A 14,235-nucleotide genomic window follows, 5' to 3' on the forward strand; every position below is an offset into this window, starting at 1 on the left:
TAAAGATGGGCTGCCTGATAACACAGTTTTATTATTGTGAACTGGGAGTTTGCTAATAGACAACTGGCACAATTATGTCATTACTATCGAAAAGAAATAAGATTGTTCCAAAACCAAAGTCATTATTTTTGGTAGTCATTTCCTAACATTTAATTGACTTACAGTTAACAACCCAATAAAAGATATTGACTCATTTTGGGTATATTTGACCACTATTTTCCTTGGAGAGGACACCAGGAAGTTGCGTAACTTAAAGTCAGACGTTCCGTGGGTGCTTAATTGAGATTTCTCTATGACTGAGGCAAGTGCATGTACCATCTGCTTTGGAAGGTATCCAGGCCGAAAGGACTGTGTCTCACTGTCATAGAGGAGAACTTTGGGGCCTCAATTGCGTCTTCGTCAGACGGAATTCTCAGTTTAGTCTCGGGAGTGGGAACTTTGTCCCGGCCTTGACCGTGCCCTTGGTTCACCTCTTTGCAGAGATAAAGGGGCCCTCTGTTCTGCTCAGCTGCCTTGACGTTTATAGAAGGATCACTCTTCATGTCAGAGGTGTCACATCAGACACTGCTGCCCACTCTTGACAAGAGCCGGGTTGTAAAGGATGCTGCTTATGAGGACTGACTGACATTCCTGCAGTCCATCCGTTCCCGGTGTGCGCCAGGATGCCGAGGAGAGCACTCAATGAAGGGATCTTAGTCAAACGCATTTAGGAAACAGAGTTAGAGCTAATTAAGTTTATTTGCTTCTACTTTGATGATGACCAAGAGAAGCACAACTTTTCCCAAATGTATTTGATCACAGAACACTTTTCATGGATTATTTTCTGAGACTAGTGACCAACAACAACCTTTTGGCGAAATCTTCCTCCAGACCTATGGTTCTCCAAATTTTTAGTCTTAGGACCCTTTAATACTTAAAAATATTTGATAACTCCAAAGTGTTTCTCTTTATGGGATTATATCTATAGATACTACATTAGAAATTTTTTTTAATTTAATATTAAATTGTTTAAGATTTCCAATAACCGCCCCATTAGGTTAATATGACACTTTTTTGTATTTTGTATTTTTCAAGACAAATAATTTGAAATTTTCTTTAATGCCCAGCCAAATAGAATATAGCTACATTCTACATTCGATGTATTGCTATATCACATGTCACATGACCTCTGGTGAGAATAAAAAGGCAAAAAAGCTTTTGCAGTCTGGTAGAAACAGTTTTGACAGTGCCGAGCCCCTGAAAGGTCTCAGAGACCCCTAGAGGTTTCTGGATCACACTTAAGGGTCTAGTTTCCCTCCGCAAACCTTGGATTTAGTCAGACCTTTGAAAATTGTGTATCTGGTTACATTAGTTGCCTGAGGGAGTTGCTGGTAGGGGACTGTGCATGCCCGTATTGCAGAGATTATAAGGAGAGGTGAGAAACATTTCTTATTACTGAAATGAATTTGTTGGATCCTTTATTTTCAATGTCAAACAATATCTTTTTAAGGAAGGTTCATGTTGACATTTTAAAAATCTCAGAACCAGAAATAGCCACATTGCTGAACAGCTAGTACTTTTATCCTGCAAACATTGATTTGTGTCACTTATTTCTCTCTTCGTATTAGCTAATAGGAAGCTCGTTTGTTGTCCAGCTTGTTAAAAAGTACCTAAGACCTTGCGGAACGTATTTGAGCTATTGTATTCACTGCATCCTTTTTGCCCCTGATCTTCATTTTCTTTTCTGCTCTCTTACTTCAGTTTTCCATCTTACATTGTATGTTAGACCCCTCGTTTTAAAATGAGGGAGGACATAAACAATATTCAACTGAAAAAAAAAATCTAATAAGGGAAAGGAAGCAAATTTACAAATAAGATTAAAATAATATGGAATATTAACAGTACCTTTAAAAAGGTTCAGAGTATCTACTGACACTGGACATGTGTAAACCTTCGTCTTGCAGTTCTAGTTATTTATTTAGCAGAAATGCGTCCATAAGTTCATCGGAAGACATGTATCAGATTTTTAACAACAGCCGTGGAAACCAGCCAAACGCCATCAATGGCGCAATGAATAAGTGAACTGTGATATGTCGCAGGATTGAATATGATACAGCAATGAGAATGAGCAGTGCAATGAATCTCCCAAAAGATGCTGAATGAGCAAAGCCAGTTGCAAGAGTGATGCTCTTAAGATTCCATTTAAAGAATAAAAACGGTAAACTAAACCAGACAGCAGTCAGGAAAGTGGGTACTCTTAAGAAAAGGGTGTGGGGTAGGGTGTGTGTTGGGGGGCACTAACTGGAAGAGGTGCAGGGGTCTTCAATGTGCTCATCAATTCTGTTTTTTGATCTGGGTGCAGGTTACATGGATGTATTGAGTACTCATTGAACCTCACAAATTTGCGTAATTTTCTAAATGTATGTCATAACTTCAATAAAGTGTTTAAAAAGGTGTAAGATTGGCTTTAAAAGAAAAAAAGTTTACGCTGCAGAGTTTTGGGGGAAGTTAGGAATACCATATGTAAGGTGCCTAGCAAGCATCTGGACCGTGGCAGGGGCCCGATTAATGAGAGAGCTGATTATTATTAATGATAGCTGATAATGATTATCATTGATGGAGTAGCTGACATTTGAACAGAGCTTTGAAGAATGGGATTCAGACACAGTGAGTGACAAGGCTGAGGAGTCAGCAAAGCTAAACTTACCAAATTGTTGGAGAGATGGTGTGGCTTGGGTGCAGGTGGGAGGAGACCACTGAACCATGGGCGTCGCCCGTCCCGTGCGCCCCTGGCCTGGGCTTTGCATACAGTCGGCACTCAGCATTTGGATGGATCCAATGATCATTTGAAAGAACGAGTGAGGGAACAAATGAAGGGAATGGTAGTTACGACCATGCTGTGGGCACCTTTGAATGTCAAGCCAGTACGTTTTACTTAATTCAGAGACACAGAGTACCGTAGCAGAAAGCGATCTGCAAACTTTGACCCAAAGCCAGATGCTGTTTCCAGAGCAGTGCTAATCGCCCGGGGAGCAGCGTGAGCCTGTTACCTGCATACGTGGGGTAAGTACAGAAACAACGAATGAGCATTTAGAAACGTTAACATGCAGTTCCACAGAGTAGTGTTAGTCCTCTAATTAAAAAAAAAAAAAAAATCAGGCTTGCATTTTGAATTTCTAAGAAAATTAATTATATTGTATTTTATGGGTGGATTGATGGTTAGAAACATCTGGGCTTTGCCCCGGGGAGTTTGGAAAGCACTGGAGGATGAACCTGAGAGGGTGTTCTCGGGTCCACACCAGTCCGGGGCTCAGCAGTCCTGTGTGCTCAGGAAGTGCCAGAGCTCCCCACCTGCCCGCCTGCCTGCGGTGGTCCCGTGTTCTGATGCATCAGCAGCCCTGGGCAGGACTCCAGGGACAGGTGATTTCACTCTCCCAGACTTCACCTGGCACCTGCTGTCTGCAGTTGGTCCTGCCTGTCGGTAACAAAACACGCAGCTCATTAGCACCCCCGGTGCATGGGAAGGCAGCGGGGGCACCAGGGGGCCTGCCACATTCATGCAGTGACCGTGTGCCTGACCAGGGTGCTAACTTCGCTGCTCTCTTCCCCCGAGCAGGGTTCTCGGCCAGGCTGTGACAGCTAGCTCGCCCTCCCCAGGACCTCCCAGCCGACTGGAAGCAGCAATCACTCCTCACTTAAGACTCTACTAAGTGGTGTTTCCCAAACTCTGATTATCTAAACACATGGGGGGGGGGTGTGGAAACGAGGTGTTTGCTCCTCACAAGAGTTGAGGAACAGTCCTCAGCAGTCTCGTCTCCCTGGGGTTCTCGAGGTGACCATACATAATTAAAAGAAAATGAAAAAAAATATATATATATATATATATAGTGCTTTATCCAGACCCTTTTGGTCTCAAGTGACAGAAAACCAAAATCCAAATGGTGTGCAAAAAGGGAAGTCAGTCACATAACTGAAAACTCCAGAATCATAATCGTTTTATATGGTCACAAACATCTTTTAAAATACAAAAGTCATAGGGCACAATCTTTTGTGGATGTAAAAAGTAATTGCACCCAGAGCCCTCAAGAAAGAGTCCTGCTGGATATCCCAGAAGGTCGCAGGTTTTATCTGTCCTGTTACACATTAGCTGCTCTCTTTGTCCAACATCTTAATCCCTCTCCCATGGGACCATTTGCTCCCGCCTCCTACCCCCAGTTTTATCACCCTCGCATTCTGTCTTCCTGCCTTCGGTGGGGCTGACTTCACCTCCTGTTCTAAGACTAGGTGCGTGAGCCAAGTTTGGCCAATTGGAATAGTGTGCAAACTCCTGGCCACAGAGATTGGATGGGAATGGGCATGTGACCCCAGCCAAGCTAATCAGGCCTAGCTGGAGTTAATTTTGCCCGTTGGCGTGTGTGGTCAGACGGAGGCAGGTCTTTTTTTTTCACCAGATTTGGAGCTATTGGCAGCCGCCTTGCCACCACAAGAGCAGAAACTGATCTGAGACTAACACCATCATAGAATGAAACAAGAGATAGAAGTCAGGTCCTGAAGATGTTCCCATCTAGATTCATTTTGTGTCTGAAGCAAAGATATCTCTGGATTAATAAATAATGTCAATAAATTCTCTTTTCGCACCAGTTTAGATTGGCTTTTTGTCACATGCTACCAAAAGAGTCTTGACAAGGCACCTCGGTTTTAATAATTTTTCTGAAACGTATTCCACATGTCATCTCCACCTTAAACAAAAGTCGTTACACATAATTTGGCCTCTATGACTTGGACTTCTTGCGCAGTTGTGCCTAAGGGCTGCTGTGGTGGGTCAGGGAATTACCTGCTGTACCTGTGAGAGTTCTAGCTTTCCTGGTTTTCTTATCTCTGTGCTACCTCACAGCCGTAGGAGCAGCCTCTGGCTTCATCTTGGATATGAGGTTGGCAAGCAGTTAGCCAAAATTCTTGAATCTGGCATCGAATAAAAGTAAACCCTTTCATGTGGCTGTAGAGGCTCTGGTACGGATAAGTTGCAAGGGCTACACCTGATCATAGCCAAAAGGCTGAGAAACGATTAATTGCAAGGGTTCTGTGACATTTTGGCTGTTCCAAAGTTTTCTTTTGGTATGTATTCGCTTTCTGTTTCTGAATTGTTCTGGATAGATGAGATTTCCTGATGTTTCTGTTGGTTGAGATTTCTACTCTAATAAGATTTTTACACTAAAGGATTGTGCAGAGTGAGCAAATGTGCTAGGGTTTGAAATGTCTTATTACTTAGCAAAATTATTCAGTTTCCTTCGAACAAGGAACAGCAACCCACAGCAGTATTCTGAACCTCAGGCTGACCTTTAACTTGTTTTCCTTCTTTTCTAAAACAGCTTCTTTATTTTCAACCTCTAATAGCATACACTGACTCGTAAGGGGAGGAAAAAAAAAAAAAAAGCAAGCATGCTTGTATCAGAGGGAGCGGTTTTCTTAAGGCAGATGTGGAATCATTTGGGGCAAATATGAGTTGCCAGCTTCTGAACCTTCCTGCTAAGTGTATGTGCCCTGGAATACAGCAGAGCCACTTAAGCCTCATAAATAAGATGCAGGACTATTGGGTAAACGTGTGTAGGGCACGCAGCTTGCTGCCCTGGCTGAGTTGAATGAAAACCCGAAGGGGCATACTCCTCTGAGAAGCTGAAATGAAGACAATTGCGTTGAGAAAACATATAAACCAATGTCTGGTTTTGAAATGACTAGGAAAGTGACAGCTCTGGGATTGATCATGCGGAATAAGCAAAATCTGCTTTCTAAAATGGCTATTTTTTTATTTTTATTTGTGCTCCCACTCGATGTGGGCTCACATCACAGACATAAAATACCCAAGCACAAAACCATTATTTGGTTTTTTAATCAAGAGAGCAAGGACTTGGTTTTTGCTCGTCCTTGCCTTTGAAAGTTCGGTCTGCAGCTTTGGGGAACAAGTAAGGCTGTGGACCGAGATGCCCAGAAGGGCCACTCCTGTTTCTTCACTAACTAAACACATGACTCCTTGGTCCATTTCGGCTCCCCATTAACTTTGCAACAGCTCTTGCCAAACACAGTGATTTTCCTTGATGACGAGAGTAATTGCACTGAGCGGGTGTCAGAGAACTCAGTACAGCCAGTCCCCAAAACACATCCATGGCCTCCTGGATGTGTTTCCTGTAAAGGGATGAGAAAGACAAGGGAGGCCAGTTGCTTCTCTAGCCTCTAGAATGCTTAACACGCTTATACAAACACTGTAAGTGCCATGGGCTGAGTTGTGCCCCCTCAAAATTCATAGGCTGCAGTCCTAACTCCCAGAAGCTCAGATCGTAACTATTTGGAGACAGGGTCTTTAGAGAGATGATTAATATATAATGAGGGCATTAGGGTGGGCCCTAACCCAACGTGACTGGCATTCTTCTAAGAAGAGGAGATTAAGACACAGACACACACCGAAAGAAGACCGCGTGGAGGCGCAGGAAGAAGACAACCATCTGCAAGCCAAGGAGAGAGGCCTCGGAAGAAACTAACCCTGGCAATAATCTTGATTTGGGGCTTCTAGCTTCTAGAGCTCTGAGCAAATAGACTTCTATGGTTTCAGCCACCCTGTCTGCAGTACTTGGTTGGAGCAGCCCTAGCCAGCTATTACAGTCAACACCTGCCGGAGGTTATACATCATCTCCTGTGAATATTTCTCTAAAACAAAATCCCTTTTTCTACAGGATCATGGCTTTAGCTTGAGGCTGAATTTCCTCCAAGGTTTACCCTGCCTACCTTCCCATATTGCTCACCCCCTTGACCCTCCACTTTAGCCCAGCTAATCTACTAATGGCCCTCGGCATACCACTGGAGCCTTCCTGCTCCTCTCCACCTCTCTGCCTACCTTTGGCCTTGTGGAATACCCTCTTTTCTTCTCTTCGCCTGTCTCAACACTACAGTTATTTCCAGGCCGATCTTAAATGTGTCCCCACCTTCAAGGCTGCCCTGACCTTGCCAATTTGAAGGGATCACTTTCCCCTTTTGCTTCTTATTGGTTCATGCCACCCCCTTGGCATCAAGTGGTGTGGCAAGTTGGGTGGTGATTTTATTACCAGTAGATGGCAACTTTCTCCCACCTTCAGCTCAGGCTAAGGTCCTTGTCTCCTCTCTCTCCCTCACACTCAATATTCAGTCTGGCAGGAAACCAATGGACTCTACCATCCAAATAACTCCTTACTCTGACTACTGCCCACCCCCTCCACAGTTATCACCATGTCTAAGCCACCCTCTGCTCTTGCCTAGATTATAAAAACAACCTCCCAACAGAACTCGGCTTCTATCCTTGTTGTCTACTGAGGCAGAATTCTAAGATGGCCTGTATACTCCCCTTCTCTGAATGTGGGCGGGACTTGTAAATATGAGAGATGTCACCCCTGTGATTAGGTTATTAATCCATTAACTTTGAGGGATATCTTGGTTGGTTGTTACCTACACAGGAGAGCCCTTCAAAAGGACTGGGTCCTTCTCAAAGGAAGAAAGTTGAAGTGGAAAGGGAGATTTTCCTTCTGGCCTTGAAGAAGCAGCCATACTGTTAACTATCGATGGAGGAAATGACATGGCAAGGACTTGAGAGTGGCCTCTAGGATCTAAGATCCAATCCTAGCCAACAGCTGGTAAGAAAATGGCATCTCAGTCCTGCTACCGAAAGGATCTGAATACTGCCAATGACAAGTGAGCCTGGGAGAGGACCCTGAGCCTCAGATAAGATCAAAGCCCCAGCTGACACCTTGGTGAGACCCTGAGCAGAGGACCCAGCTAACCCACACCCAGACTACTGACCCAGGAAACCGAGGCAATATTGTTTTTACGGCTACGTTTGTGGAAATTAGTTATGCAGCATGGATAACTGATGCACCTCACTTCAGCCTACTCTCCACACACTAGTCGGAGTGATCCTGTTAGAACACGAGGCAGATCATGTCCCTCTTTCTCCCAAAAGCCTCCGGTGTCTCCTTTGGGCTTTGCAATAAAAATGAAAGGCCCACGATTCTACCTGTCCCGCCTCTGACCTCGTGTCCTCTTACTTTCTCTCCTGCCGTCACTGCTCCAGGCATAATGCCTCCCCACTACTCCTGCTCCTGTTTCTGCTTCAAGGAGTTTGTTCTCGGCACCTCGAATTTCCTCCCGCCAGTTTTCCTCATGGCTCCTTCCATGACCTCCTTCAGATTTTTTTCCCAGAGAGGCTCCCCGAACCTCCACATGGCAAACGGCAGCCCCTCCACACTGAGCCTGGCGCTCCGGATGCCTTTTACCCTTCTCTAGCACTACGTGGTGTACATATTTATTGTGAATATTATTCTGGGAGACTATGCATAATTCGCTTGTTTCTCACATATGTTTCCTTCTTTTCCTGTTAAAATATACGCTCCTCAAAAAGGGACCCATGCCCCTTTTGTTCTTTCGATTTATCCAAACACCTTAAACGGTGCCCAGCAATCAATGCCTGCTGAATGGAGGGATATCTGTGGGACTTTTAGCAGTGACATGCTTGCTATTTAGCCTCTCTGGAAAGCCATTGATGTCCCACTGACGTCCTCTCCGCCTACCCCTGAGGTCACCTACCAACAGTTCCCAAACAAGCGGATGCATCCTGGGTCTGTGACGTGCACTTGTGGGGCAAGTCAGAATCACCTGAGAGCTAACCCCACGGAGCGGCCCCAAACAGTAGGGGGAAACGCCCCAGCTTTCCTGCCTCTACAGGGGAAGGAGCCCCAGCAGCGCACGGCAGCAGCCCCCACACTAACACCCCTTAACTGGCTTTCTTCTTTTCCCTGTTCCACTTTCCCTTTCTCAGAGCACCTCCCAAATAAAGTACATCTCTCAAAATCCTCGTTTTTGGGTCTGACTTTAGCCTGTAGGAACCTAGGCTAAGCCAGTCCCTTGGTTTGAAGTATTACAGTTGCAAGCCACCTTTGTCAAAACAAGTTTTGGGATTAACCAGGAGACGAAACCTCAAGTATTTACCCCTGAGGAAGGGTCACAGGGTTCACCCACTTAAGAGCTTCAAAACAAGCGGACTCTAGAGAGCTTTTAGAAGTCTTGGGTTTCAAGACTTCTTGGGATGGGTTAAAGATGGAGTTCCATCAAGGTGAGAATGGATATCTAACAACTGCAATATTCTGATAGTCTGAGAGAAATCATCCATTTACCAATGACAAAACCATGTGGTCTCAATGTTAACATTCGCTCTTGAGGGCTGGAGGCATCTCTCCTTCTTATGGCATGTTATTCTGATCAAAAGCTATAGCAGTTATGGATTTGTGATTAATTTTTACAAAGAGGAGGGACAATTTATGAATTCATCAAGGGTGTTGGTGTTTGAAGAAATCTTTCAAAGTAGAAGCTTTGGGTATAAGCACAGTTGGAAACCGTTCAACCAATCCAACCTCCTCATTTTACACAGGAGGCATCTAAGGCCAGGGAAGGCCAAGAGGCTTGGCCAAGGTCACTCAGCTGGTGGTGAAGCACCAGGGCCAGAACCTGGGCTTCTAGCCTCCCAGTTCCACACTTCTGTCACTTCGCACAGAAAGGGAATGACATATTTTGGAGAATATGGGATTGTTGTTTCATCAGGAGAATATTTTGACAGAGCCAAAATTTTCCTTAAAAAGCACAGTGAGTGAATTTTACCCATTAGGAGATGAATTAGCTGCAATGACAAACTGCTGAATATTTACAACATCAAACGAGCTTCTCTGTGGGAAACAGCTGCACGGCATATGAAGAATAGTACTAAGGACACATTCACTCGTCCTGGAAGCAGTGTAGTGTAATTACATGCCTGGCATGGTCCCTGGCACATAGTAGGCTCTCAGTGCCTAATTCTTTGACTTTGAACAAGCGACATGACCCTTCTCCAGACCTCTTTCTCCTGATGTGTAAAATGTGGGAAGGAAGAGTTCGTGAGTTTCAAGTAGTGAGACCTAGTTTCAAGTTTTAACTTTGCCATGGGTGAGTCACTCCGTCCTTCTGCGTCTCAGTTTCTACCTCTGTAAATAGAGAATTGATTATAAGTTAAGATGACTTTTAGCTCAAGAATTCTGAGCCTGATGGCCCAGATGTTCCCATACATTCCTTTCTAGCTCTCGCAATCTCTGATTTTATTGGATTTGGAATTGATTTGTTTCTGAGATTGATTTTCTTTTAACCTAAGTAAAAAGAAAATGACACCTCCCCTTTGGTAGGTCAGGCTAATCCCAAGCAAGCGACTCAGAGATGAGCAAAGAAGTGTCAAGGAGACAAATAGAAGTGAGAGGAACCACAGCAGAGGGCGTTCCAAACCCTGCTTCCTTCCAGCCAAAGGTGATCCTTCAGCAATGACTCTCATGTGTGCGATAGCAATGTAGGAAAGGGGAGAACAGCGGCCTTGCTTTGACAAACCCCGGAAAGGTTATGAGCGAGAGTCGTTAAAATATAGATTTCCCCAAAGCCTCGTTCTTAGATTTCTTTTGAAAAGAGAAGACTGTATGAGGGGGTATCTTCTACCTGACCAATACCTTCTAGAACTCTTAGCAGGATGTCATGTCACCACCCTGACCTGGCTTCTCTCAAGGTGGGTGCTCCTGGGGCAGAAACCAGGAACATACAAACATATAGTAAATCTTACACTATGATTTAATTCTTGATCTGGTTTACAATGTTTACAATGTTTCTCTCTCTCTCTCTCTCTCTCTGTGATTGAATTCTGTTTTAATCAGAATGTTTAGAAGTACATACACCCAAATGACCAGGCACCAGGGACCGCCAGATCCCAATGATGCCACTCTTGGAGAAATAATTTTAGAATTTTCCTCTGAGACGAAGGGTACAGTCTCTGGAATTTCCCTAATGGTAGAGAATGAGGTCTTTTAGGAGTGAATTTGAGTTTTAGAAGTAGTCTTAAGTCATTCAGAACAAAGCTTAAGGATAAGATCAGTTCTCTGGCTCTTTAAAAACAGGCATAAGAACCCTGCCTAATAAATGTGGAAGGAATGAGAGAGTCATAATTTTGTAACTCCCAGGGCAATAATTGATTCAGGCAATGATCATTAACAGATGAACTCATTTGGGGAAAGAGTGGTGGAGAACTTGACCATAGAGGGATTGGGCTGTCACTACCTGAACCAACGATCAATCTGAGCATCACTGAATGTAGGACATAGTGTGTCTTCTGATTGGAAGCAATATGCAGCTCACAGTACAATCAGAATGTGTTCCTGTCACAAATGCCACTTGTGGCCCTAAAGCTATCTTCTATTTATGGAAATTAATGACAGGGGAAAAAATAAAATTGCTCAAATGAGACCACAAGGAAGCAAAGAAACAAATTCACAATGTGGGTCATTTTACAGGATAACTGACCCAATCATTGCAAGTTAGGGGTATGAAATAAAGATGACAGAGGGAGTATTTAAGATTAAAGGAGAATAAAAAAAAAGAAAGAAAGATTAAAAGAGAATGAAGAGACATTATAGCCAAATGTAATGTATGGATCTTTTTGAACAAATTAACCATAAAAGGAACACTTTTGAGACAATTGGGGGATTTGCTTATGAACTAGGCACAAGACAATATCAGAGATTTATTCTTAATTTTGTTGGGTGCAATCATGCTTTGTGGTTATGTGGAAACAGTGTTGATGTGTGTTAGAGCTGCATATCGAAATGACCTGCTGTCCCGGCTTTGCTTTGGGATGTATCGGTCAAGAACGAAAAGCAAAGGGAACTTTTAAATGAATAAAGAGAAAGTAAATGTCACAGAATCTTGATAATTCTTGCATCTAGGTGATGAGGATATGGGGGTCTGTCATACCAGTGTCCCTATTTTTGTTTGAAATTTAAAAAATAAGCAGTGGGAAGAGAAGCGGTGGTGACTTTTAAAAGCCGGTCATTCTGATGACAGGTGTCAGACCACAGGCTCTCTGCGGTCCCTTTCATGTCAGTTAATACACACATTTCTCCACAAAGGAAGGAGGAGAAGAAGGTACATCTACATATATATCTACATATAGGGGGCTGTCATGGTCTCCAGAATATATTTTTAGTGATAAAGCAAGAGAGAGAGAAATGGGCTTAGAATACAACTATTTGGGTAAAAACGAAAGGGGATGAGGGGTGAAGGATAAATCTACCTTTCTCTGGAAGGATGCCAAAGAAATCAGTGGTTGCTTCAGAAGAGAGAACCCAGTGGCTGGGACAGAGTAAGAGGAAAATTCACTGACATACCAAATACTCTTTTGTATTTTCTGAATTTTGGACAATTTGCACGTATTACCTATTTTAAAATTATAATTTCAAAGGAAAACAACCAGAAAAAGAGCAATTAATTTATTCCTCTTTTAAGAAGGGCATTTCTAGTCTAGAGCATGTCTTAAACCTTGAAGGATTTTAGGTTTGGGGGGTATCCACCTCATTCATACCTCTCTTCCTCAGGAACTACCTCCAACACATTTATGTGGGTGAGACGAACTGTTTCAACTGGTATGAGAATCTACTTTTTTTTTTTTTATGCCTACAGCACCTGGTCTTCCTAGGTGGTCTACCATCCAAGTACTAACCAGGCCCGACCCTGCTTAGCTTTCGAGATCAGACATCAAGCTTGTTCAGGGTGGCATGGCCATAGACCATGAACTGTGGCTCCACTGGGATGTGAACCCAGGACCTTCTGCATATAAAGCAGACATGCTAACCACTACACTATGGGACCACGTCTGAGAATCTATTCTTTAACCTATGGGTGGAAATCTGGATCCAGGATAGATGTTGAAAGCAAGATGTTAAACTAGACCACCTGAGTTCCAATCCAAGTGCTAGCATCCAGAGCTGTGTGATCTTAAACAAGTTACTTAACCCTTCTGTTTCTTGGTTTCTTTATTAGGAAACAATGCCATCTATTGCAAAGAGTTATCATGAGGATTATGTTTGTCCATGCAGGAAAACAGTGCCTGGCACCTAGTCACTGCTTCACGCACGTTGGTGGTTACTATCATTGGGGCAGGGCTGGGGATAGTAATGCTCAGATGATCCTTTCCAATTATAGGGATTGTTCGTAAAAATGGAAGTTGAAAAGAGGTTAATGAGAACAAAAATGCTATTTTCAGAGGCTTGGGCAGAGTTAAGGGAACCGATAAGGGATGACAAAGCACCCAGAGACCAGTAATAGCAGGAAGCCAGAAGGGCAAGGGGAGGAAGCGGAGTTAGTGGAATCCGATGAGCTCTGTAGGGAACGAGGCCACCTTACCCGGCACTGTAGCTGTAGGGCGAGGAAGCAGTCACTGACCACCCAGGACTGGGCAGGGAGACAGAGTAGAAGCAACAGCACCTTCTCTCTCCTCCAGCTCCCTAGTTTCCTGCTGGTAACTTCCTATTCCTGCTGGTGATGTCCTGACCCTCAGTTTCCACTGCTTGAAGTCAAAGGGCAGAGGAACCCAGCAGGTTCCAGGTCCCAGAAGCACTGAGTATGGATCTGGAGGGGTAAATCCAGAATCAGCAGCATTCTCCGTGCCCCTTCCCACAAAGGCTGGTCTTACTGAGGAATCCAGGGCAACATCGTGAACGCAGTATATGTTCCCTGAGCCACAGCAACCGGGAAAGAAAGATGTAGCTGTTAGTGCTCATTCACAATTTCATATGCGCCCTATGTCAGCCTGGGGCCACATGACTACTTTGGGACAATGGACTGGGATGACATGTGCCCCTTACCAGCCAACCAGTGAAGAGCTAGTAAACTTCCTCTATCTCTCTCTTTCTCTCATATAGTGACACAGGACTCCAGAGGCCACAGTTTCCAGACAATGCAGCATCAAGATGGAGGAAGAATGCTCAGCCTGCATCAGGTTTCACCTGAGAAGAAACACTTTGTTGAGGTGAGCCTCTGAGACTTGGGGATGCACATGTTACAGCAGCAGAGCCCGTCACATCCTGACTAATGCAGGGGATGACCCAGCCTGGAGATGCCCCAGGCTGTGCAGAAAAAGTTCCTACTGAGATTTGAAAATATATTGAAAATAGTTTAAAAGGAAAAAATCGCCCTGCGTACCTCTATCTCCGGGGGCTGTTGGGAGCTGACTGTTTCCTGAGGGTCCTACCTGTGTCATCTTCTGAGTGAATGGGTCTGGTGGAAGGAGAGGTTCGGCGGAGCGAGCGGGGAGACTAGGCTGAAGGTGGGAAGCGGGAGGTGAAGGCAACAGGGGAGGGAGGGAGGGGAGAGGAGACGGGAGGGGCATTTCCACAGCAT

At 44.3% G+C, this 14,235-nt stretch overlaps 1 non-coding gene and 1 pseudogene across 1 annotated transcript; both read right to left on the reverse strand.

Annotated features, from left to right (window-relative positions):
- Nucleotides 1-12,507: 12,507 nt before the first annotated feature.
- Nucleotides 12,508-12,623, reverse strand: LOC118609019 (annotated as a pseudogene).
- Nucleotides 12,624-12,632: 9 nt separating this feature from the next.
- TRNAI-UAU lies at nt 12,633-12,705 on the reverse strand. The gene has a single exon. It is a non-coding gene; the product is annotated as a tRNA-Ile (tRNA).
- Nucleotides 12,706-14,235: the final 1,530 nt, after the last annotated feature.

The sequence above is a fragment of the Rousettus aegyptiacus genome, unplaced genomic scaffold (genome assembly GCF_014176215.1).
Source record: "Rousettus aegyptiacus isolate mRouAeg1 unplaced genomic scaffold, mRouAeg1.p scaffold_m13_p_10, whole genome shotgun sequence".
In the NCBI taxonomy this organism is placed as follows: Eukaryota; Metazoa; Chordata; class Mammalia; order Chiroptera; family Pteropodidae; genus Rousettus; species Rousettus aegyptiacus.